Here is a 19,657-nt window from a genome sequence, read left to right as displayed (position 1 = left end):
TAAATCAAACTGCTTTAGGTATCGTTTGCTGGGAACATTCAATAATAGAAAGAAGAAAAACTTGTTAAATTATTTTGAGACAAATATAGGGCTTTTCTAATTGTTTACAAATTATTGTCCTTCCACTGAAAAATCAGTCTGAAAAAAAAAATTAAAACCAAAAAACAATACAGGGTCGTACCTGAGGGATTAACCTTCCTACACAATATACTTCTCAGGTGAGGATGTGGGACAGTGTATCAGAGTAAGAGAAAGCACACAATAAATAAGGTACATCTTCCTGGAGCAGGATTACTAAGTGATTAAGAGCAGTTTTAAAAATTAATTTTAAAGGTAAATTACAGAGAAGAACATAGTAAGCCTACAGATTTTAAAGATAAATTTAGCAGAAATTTTAAGAAGCTGGTCACTCCAAGCTACAATTCCTCATACCACTAGTTCATATATTCTCCGTTAAAGTTACTTCGATAGAAAAATTCAGCAAGTACTGTGCTGTACCTTAAAAAAAAAAAACAAACTTTGTTACTGTACATAATACAGTCACATGGCACAGTATTCCACTGTAAGATGTACCAGAACACCTGAGTTGTTTTTAATCTTTGGCTATTTTTAAAAACAATGCTCCAATAAATAGCCATATGTACATGTTATTTCATTCATAGGTCAGGAGAGCTATAAATTTCCAGAAGTAAAACTGCTGGGTTAAAAACAAATTCAATTTTAATTCTGATGGTTATTGCCAAGTTGCCCTCCACAATAACTGTACCTTTTCACACCCCTACAGCCTTACCAGGGAAACACTTTTAGGTTTTTACCAATGACAGGTGAAAAATGTTTACGCTGAGTAGTTACAATTTGCATCTCTCATCCCATAATAATGTTGAGCATCTTTTTTTATATGGTTATGGGGCATCCATATTTCCTTCTCTGTCACTTTTTCTATTTTACTTGCCTATTTTTTTTATTGGGTTGTCAGACTTTACTTTTTTTTAGTTATGGGTTTTTGCATTTTTTTTTTTTTACCTTTCACAAGATTTTGATTTTTTAAAAAATAGATTTTATTTATCAGAGCAGTTTCAGGTTCATAGAACAATTGAGTGAAAACTATAGAATTCTCACATACCTTCCCCCGCTCCACTCGCCTCTCCCCCAGCCTCTCCCACCATAAACTGTCCTGCACCGCAGGTCTATTTGTTGCAGTCCAACCTATGCTGACACATCATTAACAAGCAAAGTCCATGGCTTACTTTAGGGTTCACTCTTTGGGTTTTCTATGGGTTTTGACAAACGAATAATGACACATACCCACCCACCCAAATCCACCCATCCACAGTTAAAGAATCATTCAGAAGTTTTTCTGCCCTAAAAATTCTGTGCTCCACCACTTTATCCCTCTTCTCCTCCATCCCTCCCTCCTCCTCCCTCCTGGCAATCACTGATCTCTTTGCTCTCTCCATAGTTTTGCCTTTTCCAGAATGTTATTTAGTTATAATTATACAGTACGTAACCTTTTCAGATTGGCTTCTTTCACTTAACAACAGGTAATTAAAATTCCTCCCTGTCTTTTTGTGACTTGATAGCTCATTTCTTTTTAGCACTGAAAACTATTCCACTGTATGGATGTACCATGCTTTAATAGCTAAATTTATCACTTTTAAAAAAATGGTTCCTGAATTTTGATTAGGTAGAAAGGCCTTGTTTGCATGACAAGGTTATGAAGAAATTCACCCATATTTTTCTTCTAAGCAAATTCATTTGTGGCTTTTTCTATTCATTTGAATTTTGACTCAGGACCTGGAATACATACTGGTATACAATGTACGTTCATAGTTTTTTCTTTTCTTTCTTTTTTTTTTTAAAGATTTTATTTATTTATTTGACAGAGCTAGAGACAGCCAGCGAGAGAGGGAACACAAGCAGGGGGAGTGGGAGAGGAAGAAGCAGGCTCACAGCAGAGGAGCCTGATGTGGGACTCGATCCCGGAACACTGGGATCACGCCCTGAGCCGAAGGCAGACGCTTAACCGCTGTGCCACCCAGGCGCCCCCATAGTTTTTTCTTATTACAATGAAACCATTTACTAAAAAGTTTTTTCCTACAATTTTAAGATACCACTTTTATCATGTACTAAGTTCCTATATTTAGGTTTATTTCTGGGTTTACTATTTATGTTTATATTCCTATAGGTATTAGGATGTAGCTTAGGATCTACATGCCTATATATATTTAGGTTTATTTCTGGATTTCCATTCCTTATGTCCATTTATTTACATGCTAGACATTACACTTTTTTTTTTTTAAGTTTATTTATTTACTTAAGCATTCTCTATACCAAATGTGAGGCCTGAACTCACGATCCTGGGATCATTCCAATTTTAGTATATGTACTGCCGAAGCGAGCACAACCCTGAGATCAGGAGCGGCATGCTCTACGATTGAGCCAGCCAGGCGCCCCAAGTACTCTACTGTTTTAAATACTTAGGCTTCAGAGGAGTATGATTCCCATAACCCCTAGCCGTTGCTTCTCTCCCACACTATTTTCCTTGCTATCACTGTTTATTACATAAACTTTAGAATAGTTTTTGTCTAATTCCAGAAAAGAGAATGTTAATATTTTTATTGAATCTGCATCAAATTACTACATTGAGAAACTGATACAATGTTGAGCCTTTCCAATGAGAACATGCTGTCTTTTAAGCCTTTTTTATCTTTCAGTATTACTTTAAATTTTTTGACATATTGGGTTTATTCCTAAGTATTTTATCTTTTGGTTTGTTTGTAAATGTGGCTCACTCCCACCCCATACCCATTACATAGACTGTCTTCCTGGTATTGTTATACAAAGGCTAACCGTATTTGTACTACCATATTAAACAGTAGTGGTAACAGTGAAATTTCTTGTCTTGTTCCTTTTTTTAGTGGGAAAGCCTACTATATCACCATGGGACATGACTTTAGGTTTTGAAACACACACATGCACATATATAAATGTATATAACGTAAGGAAATAGTCATCGATTACTGTTTTTTGAGTGCTATTTATAAAGACTGGGTATTGAATTTTCATCAGGTAATCAGAATGGCCACAGATTCTTCTTCTTAGGTCTATCAATAAAACAGATTATACTAATAGATTTCCTAATATGGACCATCTTTTTCTACCCTGAATAAACTTCTCATGATGTATTATTCTACTAACGTGCTGCTAGATTCCATTTGTTTAACAGAGTTTTGTGTCTGGAGTTGTAAGTAAGATTGCATCTATACGTTTCTTCTTTTATGCAATCTTTGTTAGGTTTTATATCCATTTTATACTCGCTTGTAGAAGTTTTCTTTTTTTTTTTTTAGATTTTATTTATTCATTTGATAGAGCGGAGGGGAGAGGCAGAGGGAGAAGCAGACTCCCCATTGAGCAGGGAGCCCAACATGGGGCTTGATCCCAGGACCCTGAGATCATGACTGGGCCGAAGGCAGACGCTTAACCATCTGAGCCACCCAAGTGCCCCCAAAATGTAGACGTTTTCCATCTTTTTCTACGCTTTGAAACAGCTTCAACAGCAGTACTGAAATTATTGGTTCTTCAAAGATTTAGCAGAATTCTCTCATGAAGCATCCGGGCCAGATGCTTTTTGGGGAGGAGTTGCTCCTCTGCTAATTTTCTCTATTTTTCTATAGAAATTGATCTATTTGAATTTTCTTTATTCAAGGTCATTTTTTGTATATTATGTTTTCCTATGATAATCCTTCAATTTTTTTTACAGATTTTCTCATTTTTTAAGACTTGAACAACACTCATGACTCTTTAAACTTTTGCTATTTATGCTATTCTTTATCTATTACATATATTTGTTTTGTTTCCCCTTACCCTTCTCTTTAATAATTGATTAGCTTAACTAGTGATTTGTCTATTTTCAAACAGCCAATTTATTAGTTCTGCTTTGTTTTCTAATTCATTAATTTCTTTTATTTTTATTAATTCCTTCCTTCTACCTTCTTTTCATTTACTTGGAACTTTTTCTAACCTTTTGAGTTAATTGCTTAACCCACTCATTTTTATTATTTATTCTTTATCGACATAAGTATTTAAAGTTTTGACTATCCTCTGAGCACTGCTTTAGCTAGATTCCATATATTTCTAGTGTTCTCATCACTATGGTCATCTATATATTCTACAATTTTCATTTGTATTCTCCACTGACCCAAGAGTTGTTTGAACTTAATATGCAAGTGCACTGTGATTTTTCTATACTACTTCTCCTTTCTAAAATGTATTGAAGTTTTCTTTGTGGGCTATAGAGAAGTTTTTGTAAATGAGATCTAAAACGAAAGGGTACACTGTTTTCAGGGTCAAGTTCAATATATATTAATCAAAACTACCCTATCGACTAAACTGCTTAGGTCATCTACAGTCCTACCTTTTTCCATTTAATCTGCCCTGGATCAAGATTACTGAATCAAAAGTCACTTACTACTAATGCATTTATGCCTATTTTTCCTGGTACCTCCTGAAAGTTGCTTTATGAAAGTTACTTTTTATTTAATACACAGTCACTTGGTTGACACATCTTCATAATGTTAAATGTTCACTGTCAAATACACATTTTAACTTTGTAAAGTATTCTTCTTCATCTTAAGTAAGCCTTTGGTCCTGAATTCTACTTTGTCTCATATTAAGACCATTACCCTAGCTTACTTTTTAATGTGTCTCTATGTATCTATTTTTGCCCTTTTCAACTTTTGAACCATGTTGTGTTCACTGGCTGCCTTAAATACAGCAAAATAAATAAATAAATAAATAAATAAATAAATAAATAAAATCAGATTTTGCCTGGTCATCTGATTTGAAAATTTTTTAATAGATTTTAATAAGGCCATATAAAATCTACTGATATAAAATTTTCTCCTGATTTGACAAATATGGTTGCTCTTACTTCTATATTATTTTGCTATTTTGTTTGGTTTTATAAGAAAAACTTTCCCTGTTGTCCCTATTTGTGTATTTATAAATTTTCTGATAATCAGGATGGCTTCTATTTTTGTTCTAATATCTATTTCTAGTTCTATCTTTATAATTTAAAATAATTTTATTTGTACCATTAATCCTCTATTTCTTTACACAGTAATTACTATAAGCACTAATGAAATTAGTTTACATAATCTTACTGCCCTTCTTGTACTACACAGTTATAATCAATAGTATTATCTTTCTCAGTGTTTACCTTTGTACTGTTGAATATGTTTATACTTCTACCAACTGATTTGTCAGCTTTAAAGGATGTCCTTTGACTCCCAGCTATTACAGATGAGGGGATCCATTAACTTATTTTACCTCCAATTTTTTTCCTACTTCCCACTTCTCTTAATTTTTTAGTTTTAGAACCAATTCCTACATTATCGGATATTTGACATATACATTTTATTCTTTCTTCCTTATTCCCACTTTCATTTTAGTCTCAGGTCTATAGTTAAATATATTTAATGATCTCCAAAAGTACTTTTGCCAGCTTTCTTACTCATCTCTAGAGTTGAAGTTCATGCTCCAGCAGTTTCCTTAAGAGCGCCCTACACAATATGCCCTATGCCTTACATGTTCAAATTGTTTATACTTGAAGAGCATTTTACAGAAAATAAAAATGAAGCCCCAGAAAGATTAAATAATTTGTAAGTGCTAGCAAAGGGTAGAGCCAAGATTTGAACTCAGAAGTCTACTTCCAGAGTCCAAGCTCTTACTTGTTACCCCAACAAATTCAGGTATTCAATTTTAATCATAGAAAACATACTAACATTTAGAAGAAATAATGACAAAGCAACCAGGATGCATGAGGACATTAAGAGAAGAAATGAGGGCGCCTGGGTGGTTCAGATGGTTAAGCATCTGCCTTCGGCTCAAGTCGTGATCCCAGAATGGAGTCTTGCCCACAGGGAGTCTGCTTCTCCCTCTCCCTCTGCCCCTCCTCTCTGCTCATGCTCTCTCTCTCTAATAAATAAATAAAATCTTAAAAAAAGAGAGAGAGAGGAAGAAACGTATTTTAGAAACTGTGCTAGGTTAGGCAAAAGTGGATTAAGGAGGCTGAATCGTGTGGTTAAAAGCAGTAGGGCCTCTGGAGTCAGTGCTCGATCTGAATATTGGCTCTGCTACTTAACGATACCTTGAACATACTGTTTAACCTCCCTGAGCCCCATTTGTAAAAAGAGGATAAGAGTGACGACCTCATGGTTGTTGTGAAATTTAAATGAGATAATGTAGTTTATATAGGGCCAAACACAGTCCCAGCACATAGGTTAGTATGGGTTTTAATATGCTAACTTTTTAAAATTATTACAATCATGAGATTAATCAAGAAAACTATATATCTAGTTTCCGAAGACTATTCTGAAAAAAAAGGGGGAAAAAATCTCAATTTTCTAAGTGAAAAAGAGGCCTATTTTCTATAAATGAAATGCTCTCTTCCTCTCAGCCAATCGTTTTTAATAGTAAGTTCAAGTCCCAGCTCCTTCGTGAAAAGTACCCTAATGATTCAATCGACAATAATCTAAATAATCTCTTAAGTGTACCACTTCAAGCGTTTTATAATAAAGTGTCTTATTCTATCTTAACAAAACTTTATAACATTCTATTAGTACATACTGCTACATATTTTTCCATTGCCTTTTATACCAAATATTTTATATGTCATCTTGTCTCACTAACTAGACAAATAATGTGTTTTTTCAATCAAATATTACAACTTTTACCCTTTTTGGAATCAAAATTGCTTAGTACTGGGTGAGGTACATAAAAAGTTTTGCTTGTTTGATTTTGAATGTTTATATTTAAGGAAATACAAAAAGACTGATAAGCTAGAAAGATTACTTTTAGGTAAAACATTTAATTTTTAAATTCTTAAGTGTTTAAAGGAAAAAATAACTTTAATAACTTTAACTTTTCTTACTTAAAAAATAGGGGAAAATATCGTTAGAGGAAAGAGGTTTTAGAAGATGCTTTAGAATAATTTCTAGGGGCACCTGGGTGGCTCAGCCGTTAAGCGTCTGCCTTCCGCTCAGGTCATGATCCCAGCTTTCTGGGACTGAGCCCTGCATCAGGTTCCCTGCTCAGTGAGAAGCCTGCTTCTCCCTCTCCCACTCCCCCTGCTTGTGTTCCCTCTCTCGCTTCTCGCTCTCTGTCAAATAAATACAATCTTAAAAAATAATAATAATAATTTCTAAAAGTGAAAACAAAACAGCTACATGTATTTAAAAAACCCAAGTGAACATAACTCAGTAATCTAAGAGCAAAGGACAACAAGGGTTACCTAATTCATGAACACTTAGTTAATATGTAACATTTACTGAAAGAGAAAGAGATAAATTCACAAGTACATAAAAAGGGTTAAGTGGGAATTCAAAACATTTATAAAAGTCTATTTCTTGTCCCTAGCAATGTTCCACTAGATGCAGTTGCACTTATTAACTTGTACTGAACACAAGGTTTTAATACCAACTGTTTTTTTTAAAAAAAAAATCACTACAACAATGGCCTAGAACTACCTTTTGTGGTCTGAATCTAATTAAAGAGTACTATAATCTCATCCGCTGCAATCATTCTCGAAACACTAAGAATACCATGGAAATACCGCCAGCGTATTTCCTTCTCTTAGAAATGATCATTTAGTTGTAACTAATTTTCTTGAAAATCTGAAGAATGCTTAGATTAAACCATGTGTACTTCCCAAGTGAGACATGCTTTAAAAGCTTTGTGTAATTTTTTTTCAATGTCACATGTGATTTGAATTCACACTATGCAGACTTATTTCATTCAAGACTATTTTACACAGAATAAAATCATTCTGACAATGCAAAAAGAAAATTGTGGGGACAATGGCTTGTTCACATATGTCATCTACAAGAAAATATCTATGGCACAACAATTTAGGATATGGTGTCTGGAGCCATACCCTCAGTTTAAATTCCAACTCTACCTTGTCCTAGCTCTCACATGCTCTAAAAGGCATGTAACTTTACCTATGTGTGTCTTGGCTACCCACTTGATAAAATAAGTATAATAAAAATATGGATAAGAAGGGCTGTTGTGAGGGGCGCCTTAGTGGCTCGCACGGTTGAGCGTCTGCCTTGGGCTCAGGTCATGATCCCAGGGTCCTGGGATCAAGCCCCGTGTCAGGCTCCCTCCTCACTACTTCTCCCTCTCCCTCTGTGTGTGCTCATGCTCTATCACTCTCCCTCTCTCTAGCTCTCACTCTTTCTCAAATAAATAAATTAAATCTTAAAAAAAAAAAGAAAAGAAGGGTTGTGACAATCAAATGAAGCATTACACAGAGAGCTTAGAACAGTGCCTGGCACATAGTAAATACATGCTTGTAAATGTCAGCTATTGCAAAAGCCACAATCTAAAATGTTTATCCCAATGAATCTTCAAGAACACATCTACTGAAGGGGTATGTGGGTGGCTCAGTTGGTTGAGCATCCGACTCTTGGTTTTGGCTCTGGTCTTGATGTCTTGAGATCGAGCCCCACATAAGGTTCCATGCTGAGTGGGGAGTCTGCTTGGGATTCTCTCTCTCCCGCTTTCTCTGTCCCTCCCCCATTGCTCTCTCTTTCCTCTCTTTTTTGCTCTCTAATAAATAAATCTTTAAAAAAAAAGAATACATCTACTGAAGAAAATTTATGTTCCAGACCAGAACTCATTTTTTCATCCAAGTTTCTCCCCACAACATGCATGTAGTTAAATGCATGCAATTAAGTGGAAGCTTTTTTCTTTCTGCTCATTTTCTAATTGGTAATTCTGTAAAGCAGTACTTAAACCTAACAGTACTACCGTCTAAAAAATACCAAACTTACACTGCTACATATAGAGATGACTCATACCTCAGAAAGTAAAAAGTGGAAGTTAATAGAATTGGAAACTCTTACTCTCAAACAATCTCTAGCTGGCACTGCGTTTGGTAAAAATCCATCTTGTGTGGGCAAATATCTTATTATGGATGGGTACATTTGTTCTACAGGATTTATTTAGTGTTATCAATGTTCTAGGCTCATCTCATTCAACCAAAACCAAATCAAAGAACTAACTATGCATTGAACTAAATGCTGTCATACTTATCTAGAATCTAATAAAACTTTTTGAGCTGAAATTAACCTATCTAAGAATGACAACATTTCTAAAAACACTGTAAAAATTTAATAATATCACCCGACAAGAATTTTAAACTTGGGATCTGTAAACCTCATGAAATTATATAGAAAATTCTGTGTGTGTATGTGTGTGTGTATTTTTCTAGGAAGGTGACCCAATGCTTTCATCAGATCCTAAAAAGGGAGTGGAATTCCAAAAAGTCATAAGAATCACTGCTCTTTACAGTTACAAATTTCTTTTTGTTCTAAAGTTATTAGTTTCAAAAAGAAGCTGCTTATATAAAATTAAGAAGTATAATTCTAAATCCATTCCAATCTCACATTTCCCAAATAACTTTGGATGTGTGTAACATTAATTCACAACTACAAAAACGACTTGAGTTATCCAAAAGTTCTTCGAGCCTACTATCCTTTCCCAGAGCTGTTCAAGAGACAGTAAGAAACAAAGAGCACAGAAGAACCACTAAAAAACGGTAAGTAAACTTTAGCCAACCCCATGTATGTACAGAAAACACAGGACGGTAGGATAGAAGAGCGAGGCTCTAATTATCGATTGAATACAGTTACAAGCGGTGACAAAGACAGTCAAATTTCAGTATTCTATAGTTAGAAAAGACAGTTTTGGAGAAAGGATTTATCACAGACCATCACTGCAACTTCATAAAGACCTACATAAAATTAGTCGCTTGCACTCACAGAAAAGTTCATAATGCCCATAAGCCCACGTACTATTTTGATTCGTTTTACACGTACCCTGTAATTTAATCTCTCACTAGAATAACTTATTAGCAAAAACGTACAACACTTAATGAGATTTCTTTCAAGGTATAGGCTGAGATTGGCGTTGAAATAATCCAATCCCGGTTCAATGACACTAGCCTTCAGTTAAAAACCTATGAACCTTTAAACCTGGCAAAGGTTCAAATACAAACAAAAAATCATCACCAAACTAAAGTCAACCAAAGTGATCCCGAGGTTTGCTTCCTTTGCTCGCCCTTGGGGCCCGCACCTCTTTGTGCCCAAGGGTGTGAGGGTCTTCTAACCTCAGACCCCAGTTACCGGCACTGGCACGACACCCAGTCGCAAGCCTCAGGGGAGCTCCTGCTCGGCAGTGGAGACGTTGGCGGATGTGGATCTGCGCGATCCCCGAAGCAGCCGTGACGCCAGGCGTTGTCCCGACGGGCCCGAAAGGAAGAGCAGGGGCGCGCCGCCACCACAGACCGGGCCGCAGGCTGACGCGAACCAGCGGAGACAGATGCCGCGGTCCCAGCTTTCGCCTGTGCTCTACCTCAAGACCCGAGGGCCGGCGAGGAAGACAGAGGGGGAAGAGGCGGACACACCTGGCGGGGACCCTCAGCGACCGGTTCCTGTGTTAGCGCGACGCCCGTCGGACTCTCCCAGCATTCGCCGCCGCCCCTCCTCCCGCTCCAGGGCCACCTCCACGTTCCGCTCCAACGTGGCAGCCGCAGCCCCTCCCAGCCGGCTGGCCGATGCTTCCGGGAGCGACGCCTCGCCCGGCCCACTCCGGCGCGCTGCCCGTCACGGCACTTCCGGGAGCTGTGGCAGGCGGAGTCCCCGGCGTGGGGCCCACGGTGAGACCGGCGGAGACCCGCACGCCTGTGGGGTTGGGGACCCGTTCTGAAGGGCGGCATGCGGGGCGAGGACGCGATGACCTGAGTACTCGGAAAAAAAAAGTCCTGCTGGGTGTAGCTCTGTTAGAAGAACGGCCGAGGTCCCCAGGAACGCCACGTAGCGTTAGTCCTGTGAGACGTGGGCAGCCCCGGCGACACTGCCAACACCGGACAAATCATGTGAAAATCGGGCTATAAGGCCCTAATTGGAGTAACTTATTTGTGAACGGGTTTTTAAAATTGCATAGTTGGATCTAGGGTGTTGCGTTTTAAGAACTTCTTTAAAACCAAATGGTCTGGTCAGAGTCTGTTGTGGGGAGGCCTGGGTGGCTCTGTGGGTTAAGGCCTCAGCTCATGATCCCTGGGATCAAGCCGGCATTGGGTTCTCAGCTCAGCTGGGAGTCTGCTTCTCCCTCTGCCTGTGCTCTCTTAAATGAATAAATAAAATGCTTTTCAAAATAAAGTCTGTTATGGACATATTTGTTATTCCAAAGCAGCATAGTGGAGTCAAGTAGTCCAGTAAGCATCATATGGTACTACTTGAGATCTACTAAGTTTGCCCTTAGCCACTGGAACTTTACTAGCTCCACCAGACCCTGGTATCTAGTGTATTGCCTGGATGTCGTTTTTAGTTTAGGAGTCGTTTCGCAGCAAAGTAAAACCAGAGGAAAAGCACTTAGTAAACGATCAGAACCTGGACCAAACCCAGGTCTCCTAACTAGAGTTCTCTTTCCATTACATTGATCAGTCAACAGTCTTAAGCCTTCTCTAAAGCACCTTCAATTTTAAGTACTAGAGATACGATTTTTGAACCCCCACTACACTCTTTTGAACACGCTTTTAATTTGAAAAGCCAAGTTTATTTTCCTAGGACAGAAATAGACTAAACGGATTACTTAGGTTTCAGTAGTTAATGTCTAGTGTTCTACAAAGCCATTTTTACCTACAGCTGTGTTTACCTAGAAGCGCCAATAACAATCGGGCTTATTAAAAGTGGGCCCATCATTTTAGTCAACAGGTAACACCGAACTCCCTACTACCCCAACCCCCAGACCCCTGCTACCTGGAATTGTACATTGGTATGGAGAAAGGGTTCATTTGAACTTTACCAAAACTCGATTCAAGCAGTGGTTATTCTTTGGTTATCATTTAATGTACATATTCCTATTGCGTAAGTCAAACTACAAAGCTCCCTGCTCCCCACCCCCTTTTGTCGGCTGTGAGGTAAAAAAGGTATTTCATGAAGTCAGTCTCATGACTGGAACATATTGTCAATGGTGGTTCTCCTGCTACATGGGCAAAGTTGAGTAGTTGCTACAGAGACCATAGTCTGCAAAGCCTAAAGTATTTATTGTATGGCTCTTTACAAGCAAAGTTTGCTACTCCCTTTTCTATTAGAAAGGATTTTACCTACAAATGGATTAACACTCAAAAAGTATGAGACATACTGTATTGTAAATTTATTTAAAAGCCTTGACATAGAAGCATACAAAAGCAGTATGAAAAATTATAACGTGATCATAAATGTAAAGTATATTTGTTTCTAGACCTAATCTATTTATATTTGGTTAAATATAAAGAGTTCTTAGCTTGTTTTAAATGCAGGGAGTTCTCACATGGACTATGCAAGCTGAAACTCAAAGCAATTTTAATCTGAGATTAACAATCTTGTTCTGTAACCTTAAAATTTGTCAAAACATCATAAATTCTCTTGATGTTGGTTATAAATATAAAAATATTTAAAACACAAACACTGAGGGGCGCCTGGGTGGCACAGCGGTTAAGAGTCTGCCTTCGGCTCAGGGCGTGATCCTGGCGTTATGGGATCGAGCCCCACATCAGGCTCCCCCAATATGAGCCTGCTTCTTCCTCTCCCACTCCCCCTGCTTGTGTTCCCTCTCTTGCTGGCTGTCTCTATCTCTGTCAAATAAATAAATAAAATCTTTAAAAAAATAAAAATAAAACACAAACACTGAAAATTACAGCATTTTATTTATAGGAAAGTCTCAAGAGTAGTTTGAATAGTGGTTGCTTTCTCGTAATTTACAATACGGGGCATCTTTTCTACACCTTGGCAAATTGTCATACTCCTGAGTTTGGATCTGCTTCTAAAATTTTATTCTTTACGCAATGTCATGAAATATCTGAGAGTTCCTTTAACGTGGTTTTTCACCTGCATCACTTCTTCTGAAACGTATTCATCCTTTACAACACACAACTGCTTTTCCTCCTTTATAACTATGTTCACCTTCACTAAATTGTTCTGGATGAGTATCTAGAATGGCAGCAGTGTCAACATTCCCACGCTCATCTGCATCTTCTAGAACTCCATTTACATTATAGCCAAATCCTAAGAAGTTTTTACAGAGTAGTCTTGTACTTTGCAAAGCAAGGACTGCCTGTGATTCTTGGAATGGTGCGAATTTCACAGTAGCATCCTTATCTGAGCTTGCAGCTTCACCAGACAGCAGAACATCAATGAATTCATACAGACTTTGGAAACGATGAAACCAACCTTTATTAGCAGTAAAATGTTCTTTTTCAGTCTCCTTGTAGTTACCATTTTCCTTCACTGTAGCAACTAGCCTCAACCCTTTGGCCTTAATGCTAGCCAAACTGATTGGGATTTGTTTCTTATTACAGTCCTCAGTCCAAAGTAGAAGTAAACACTCCATTTCAACCATACGCAGCTTTCTGTTCCTAGCACAATTTAAACTAAAAAAATGAAGTAACTTTACCTAAAAATTCTTGTTTTACTGAACTTTTAAAAGATGGTTCGTACTACAGGTTGATGTCAGCCTAGGTCTCATCTTGTCTTCACTATGCTGTCACCACTTTCAAATCTTCTAATGACGTCCAATTTCACTTCCAGTGTTACCACTTTTTGTTTCTTTGCTGCCCTGTCATCTCTGTTGACCAATTCCCTCTTTTGATGATCCATTTTTGTAAAATGTCGGAGGCGTTATCACTGGAAACAAGTAAGCAACACAACTACATGCTTTACTCTGTGAACTACATGTTCAGTGATCAATCACCAACAGACTTTTGAAAGAAGTGATATAAGTGGTTACTGACCATCTTTTATATGCATAATCATTTGTGAAATAAAGAGCTACCATCAAAGCTTATGCAACAATTTGGTCTCTCGTGGTAACTGAAATTTCAACCATGTTGTAGGGGAATCGATGTTATTTAACTAAACTGATCTTCACATATATTGGAACGATGCAAAGTAAGGACTACCTGTATCTAAAAAGAAAAACTTGTATTAGTTCACAAAATAGTCAACTTTCAACCCAATTTAACTATTAGCCATACATAACCACAGATCAAAATAAAAACTGAAGGTTTTCTCAAAGGGATGTTAGTTCCAGACTGAATTACTCATTGGAGCTGGAAAAATGTTTGGAGACAATGTAATACAAAATTCTTCATATTAGGATTTGCGGACAGTCCAAAGACATCCTTTTGAGAATTTAGGCCCTCCCTCCTCATTTCAATAATCTTGAGGTCTGCAAAAGAGTAAAGTTCTGGACAAATCTGTTGTCCAGACTGTAAAACTTTACAATCATCACAAGGCACAAGACTGTATGTGTTTACAACTTATTCCATACCAGCCAGCGAGCACTTGCTTACTCCTGTAACAGTAGCATCCATCCCATTAATGTTTTAGTTTTATTTTTGAATGTTCTTATTTTGTACATCTTTTCATTAGGGCATATAAACAAAGTTTATATCGGGGCGCCTGGGTGGCGCAGTCATTGTTAAGCGTCTACCTTCGGCTCGGGGCGTGATCCCGGTGTTCTGGGATCGAGCCCCACATCAGGCGCCTCCGCTGTGAGCCTGCTTCTTCCTCTCCCATTCCCCCTGCTTGTGTTCCCTCTCTCTCTGGCTGTCTCTGTCAAATAAATAAATAAAATCTTAAAAAAACAAAACAAAACAAAAACAAACAAAAAAAACCAAACCAAAGTTTATATCAACTTTTATGTTTGTAGAAATTTATGAAATAGAAAATGTATGTAAATCAACTTTGATTTGCAAGTATTTGCAAAAATTTTTCTCCTTTAAATATAAAGGAGAAACATTTGAAACACCCCCAGGCAACATGCCCACGGATAGATTAATCTGGTATTAGATTTGAGATTTCCAGCTTTTGACTACCTACCTATCTACTATTCTTGAATAAAGCTTAAGTTAGAAGATGGTCATTCATTGGCATATCAAAGAGTCATTTATAGAACATCCAAAAGCTCAGAAATTTAAACCCTGGAATATATGATCTCTAAGAATTTCAGGGGTTGAATTACATTATTAGTTTTGAGAAAAGATGATCATCAAGCTTAAAAGTCCTGACCCTGGCCACCCAATTGCCAATCCGGAATCAAATCTATTGATTTAGAAAATTGTATTATCTTTCAAAGGTGAAATAAGGAAAAAAAATTTGAGTATGATACCCATATTATACTCAAATATCCATTGTTTGCTGATAATCTGATTTTCTGTTCTTTCATCAAAATTAACAAATTAATAAACCTCTTACCTTGTTCATCACATTTTTTATCAGATAAATCTGACAAAATGATGTTCAGAAAAACACCCTTCAATTTCATTCCTAAAAGGGAAAATATTAATAAGTACAACATACAGAAACTATATCTTATCTATACTTTTTCTCCCTCTATGATTTTTTCCATTATGTCCTCATCCACATACATTAATCACAGCAAATCATGATGTGAACAGCAGTGGAAAAAGTTTAATCATTGGACATTTATATTTTTTTTCCTATTTTCAACTTAAACCATAATCGTAAGATTTTCATGGTTTAGCCCTTTTTAAAGAACACGTAATAAATGCACCTTTCTATAAATTTTAATTCTAGGATAAGACCTCCAATTTTACTATGATTAGAAAAAAACCTCATACCAAAGATAATTTCAATTGTATTATTTATCTACTTTACATAGATTACCTCATGATAACTTAGAAACGTATTCTCAACATTAAGCTTGACATGGAAAGGATAATCATAGCTTAATATAAATACATTCCAAAACTGGTTATATCTTGTTTTATACATAATGCTTTTAGTTATTTGACAAGGTTTGCAATCATCAGAAGCACATACGCTTTAAAGGAAAAGGCGGAGAGTTGTCACTCCTAATGAAGAACTTTTAAGCAGTGATAAAGGGAGAAGGCTCAAAAGGTTATAAATCTTGGGCACTAATTAGAATTCTGCCAATTATGGGCATTCTGATTGCGTGGCAAAGTCTGTATTTTGCTCATTAAGAGGGACAGAAGACCATGGGGGGAGGGGAGCAACAGAAAGAAAAGTATGGGGTGCCTCTGACTCTTGATCTCAGCTCAGGTCTTGATCTCAGGGTCATGAGTTCAAGCCCTGTGTTGGGCTCTACGCTGGGTGTGGAGTCTACTTAAAAAAAAAAAGAAAAAGAAAAAAAGTATACTTACTATATTGGATAAAGCTTTTGAGGAAAAGGACAAATTGCTTTAAAGCTGCTGCATATTTATACCTTCATTCCATCCTATGTCAAATATTTATGTAAGTGCCATTAAGTAATTGGACTACATTCCTTGAAAAACTGGAAACAGAAATTTCAACCTTTCCAAGTCAGTCTGCACCCCAAGCAAAATACCAGGGGTACTTATATCTACGTCTACTTCAGCCTCTCTAACCATCTCCACCTAGGAAGAATTGGGAAAAGGGAAATGGGCCCAAGAAAAATATATATGATCAAGGTAGAGTATTCTAACTATAAAATGAGCTTTCTTATACACTCCTTAGAAAATTTCCAAAAGGAGTGTAGCATCACTTATGGAATTTATATATTCACAGGCAAGAAACTGTGCACCTTAGAAAAGAGCACTTATTTGGATACATAGACTCTCATACTTCTAATGATCTGACCAGAGGGTCAAATATCAAACTCCTGATTCAATAAATTGAAGCAGTTAAAGAAAAAAGAGTCAAGTATGGTGGTCTACCTCCAAGAGGATCCCCAACAATCCCCCACCCTTGGTATTCAGACCCTTATTTGTGCCCACCTACATGTTGTCTTGGCATTTCTCTCTTGGATCATTCCCTCTGGTGGAAGCCAGCTGTCATGTTGTGGGGATACTCAGGCAGCCTTTGTTCACATGGTGAAGAACTGAAGTCTTTAGCCAATAGCCATCAAGGAACTGAGGCTTGCCAAATCAGAGTCTGGAAAACTGATGTCTCTCCACTTCCGCCCTCCTCGCACTGTAAGATAAACATCTGTTGTTATAAACTACTAAGTTTTGGGTAATTTTTACATAACAATAAATAATACGGAGGGCCACAATCTATATTCAAAAAGTAAAAAGTAGGGGTGCCTGAGTGACTCAGTCGGGCAGCCAACTCTTGATTTAGGCTTGGGTCATGATCGTGGGGTCCTAGGACAGAGCCCTGCATTTGGCTCCTAGCTCAGCTCTTCCTCTCCCTCTGCCCCACCCGCCCCCCTGCCACTTGCTCTCATGCTTTCTCTCCTGAAAATAAATAAATAAATTTTTATTTTTATTTATTTATTTTTTTTAAAGATTTTATTTATTCATTCGACAGGATAGAGACAGCCAGCAAGAGAAGGAACACAAGCAGGGGGAGTGGGAGAGGAAGAAGCAGACTCCCAGCGGAGGAGCCTGATGTGGGGCTTGATCCCACAACGCTGGGATCACGCCCTGAGCCGAAGGCAGTCGCCCAACCGCTGTGCCACCCAGGCGCCCCAATAAATAAATTTTTAAAAAGATTTTATATATTTATTAGAGAGAGCACGCACATGAAGAGTGAGAGAGAGAGCGAGAGAGAGAGAACAGGAGCAGGGGCAGGGGAGAGGGAGAAACAGACTTCCCACTGAGCAGGGAGCCAGATGTGGGGCTCAATCCCAGGACCCTGGGATCATGACCTGAGCTGAAGGCAGACACTTAACTGACTGAGCCACCCAGGCGCCCCTAAATAAATCAATCTTAAAAAAAAAAAAAGGTAAAATGTACAACTTATGAACTAAGTGAAAAGATCTGAAATTTTGGGGAAAGGATCAGATTCAGAACAGTTTTTTATAGTTGGTCACCAATAATTTCAAAACCCCAGGGCTTTCTGAACTGAAAGGATGAAAAATTCAGCAAGAATGCCAGTTACTAGAAATACATTTTCATATATGAGGGTAATAAGAGTTCTAGTAGAACTAGCTAAGCATCTGACAAAAGGGTAGATGTTCAACAAGGAAGATAGCGGTCCTAGAAAGCAAAAAGTCTACTTGCTTTCGAGGTACCTAGGTGGTTCAGTTCATTAAGCCTTTGCCTCCAACTCAGGTCACGATCTTGGTCCCAGGCTCAAGCTCCACCTCTGGGCTCCCTGCTCAGCAGGAAGTCTGCTTCTCCCTCTGCAGCATCGGGCGGGGGAGGGTGATGGGCTCAGCTTCTCTTTCTACACCCAAGCAGCATCCTCTAGCAGCAAGACACCCCCCCCCCCGTGCTCTCTCTCTCCAATTAAAAGAAAAAAAAGTCTATTTGCTTTCATATGGTTGTTGTGAGAAATAGCGTTTATAAAAACAAAACTGTGTGTTAAAAATGCTTAGCACAATGCCTGACATGTAATGGTTCAATAACCATTAGCTGCTATTTTTTCCCCCAAGCTGCCAAATTAATGAGATTCTATAACAGGAAATTATATTTCACGAAAGCCTTCATAAATCTTTACTTGGACAATCTCTATTTCTAACCCAGTACTATTGTTCCAGGAACACTTAGTACATTTAAAACAGAAAAATATACTGATATACTACCTCCCCTGTATATTTGGAGTAATTATCTTCCAAGGCCCAGGAATCTTTTTCCAACATCTCCAAGAATGTTAATTCCTGAAAAAAGATATTTTCTTTTAAATTACATTGCACAATGGTCAATGCCTTTTGCAATAACATCTTTAATACAGCTTACATATCCTCATTTATATATTCAATAATCACAACAGTTCATTATGTGAACAGCAGTGAAAAGGTTTAATCACTGGATATGAAGTTATTGGAGGAAGCGAAGATAATCAAATGATCAAACTGAGACCTTCTATGTCACCAGTAAAGTAACAACAAAAAGTATGTAAAAGTTATAACCAAATATAAAGATATGTAAATACAACTCAAAAAAAGTACAATTTATGAAGGATTGCATATTTCCCTATCCAGAAGTACACTAAGAATACCTAAGGCAGTGACCCCTCGTGGTTCCCATAAAGTGAGCTTTTCATTTAATCAGTCTACACCATTAAAGTAAATCTGTTTTGCAGCATAGCAGTTTTCAGTAACTCATTTATAATTAATAATTACCAGATGCCTTCAGAATAATGTAAGAACCACAGTTTCATCTTTCCTAGGACAGCCACAATATCTGGAATCCAATTAAGTAGAAAGAAACCGTGACGCTGAACTGGCAGCAGGGGTACTTTCAACAGTAACTTAAGAAAACCTGGGGCTCCCTCCCCAGCTCTACCCACCTGCCCTCAGGGCTCAAAGGTTATACTATTTAGCAGGCCGTTATAACTCAGAGCTCCACTTCCTATCTGTATTGTCTAGTAGCCACCCGACTTGTTCTTCTAATATACCCTTATGGCAGTCTCCACTGAAGTTACCTTTAAGGGGATGGAAGGAGGGCATAGGAGTACTTACCCAGGGACCATCACTATTTTAGAGATAATCAAATTGCATTGATTTTGAGTAGTGAATGCTTCCCCCCCCCCCGCATAATCACTGATTCTTTCAGATGCACGATTTTTCTGAACATGAGGTATTTTTCAGGAATACGTATGATGTTATAGAAGAAACATACATTATCTATTTGTGTGCCAGAGACTGTAAAGACAAATTCACC

General features: G+C 37.7%; 1 protein-coding gene and 1 long non-coding RNA gene across 32 annotated transcripts in view; both read right to left on the bottom strand.

The window, feature by feature from the left end:
- Positions 1 to 10,608, bottom strand: part of SEC31A (SEC31 homolog A, COPII component) — a 73,556-nt gene extending 62,948 nt beyond the window's left edge. For 22 of the 26 annotated variants that reach the window (XM_087864027.1, XM_087864032.1, XM_087864034.1 and 19 more), the window contains exon 1: positions 10,469 to 10,608. The gene's annotated coding sequence lies outside the window, so the exon portion shown is untranslated. Of the gene's footprint in view, positions 1 to 10,137; positions 10,303 to 10,468 lie in introns of those variants that run through there. The other 4 variants (XM_087864028.1, XM_087864031.1, XM_087864029.1 and 1 more) reach the window with 4 other exon arrangements.
- A 2,124-nt stretch (positions 10,609 to 12,732) lies between these two features.
- The window catches only part of LOC123787827 (uncharacterized), a 9,233-nt gene continuing 2,308 nt past the window's right edge, over positions 12,733 to 19,657 (bottom strand). For 3 of the 6 annotated variants that reach the window (XR_006778340.2, XR_015725423.1, XR_015725427.1), the window contains 4 exons: positions 18,577 to 18,651; positions 16,827 to 17,018; positions 15,300 to 15,371; positions 12,733 to 14,657 (listed from right to left, as the gene is read on the bottom strand). This is a non-coding gene — a long non-coding RNA (uncharacterized LOC123787827). Of the gene's footprint in view, positions 14,680 to 15,299; positions 15,372 to 16,822; positions 17,019 to 18,576; positions 18,652 to 19,657 lie in introns of all 6 variants that reach the window. The other 3 variants (XR_015725426.1, XR_015725424.1, XR_015725425.1) reach the window with 3 other exon arrangements.

Source organism: Ursus americanus, chromosome 8 (genome assembly GCF_024610735.1).
Source record: "Ursus americanus isolate L20-20 chromosome 8, mUrsAme1.1.p, whole genome shotgun sequence".
Classification (NCBI taxonomy): Eukaryota; Metazoa; Chordata; class Mammalia; order Carnivora; family Ursidae; genus Ursus; species Ursus americanus.
The sequence above is the reverse complement of the archived record's forward strand: the minus strand, read 5'-3'. Positions and strand labels throughout refer to the sequence as shown.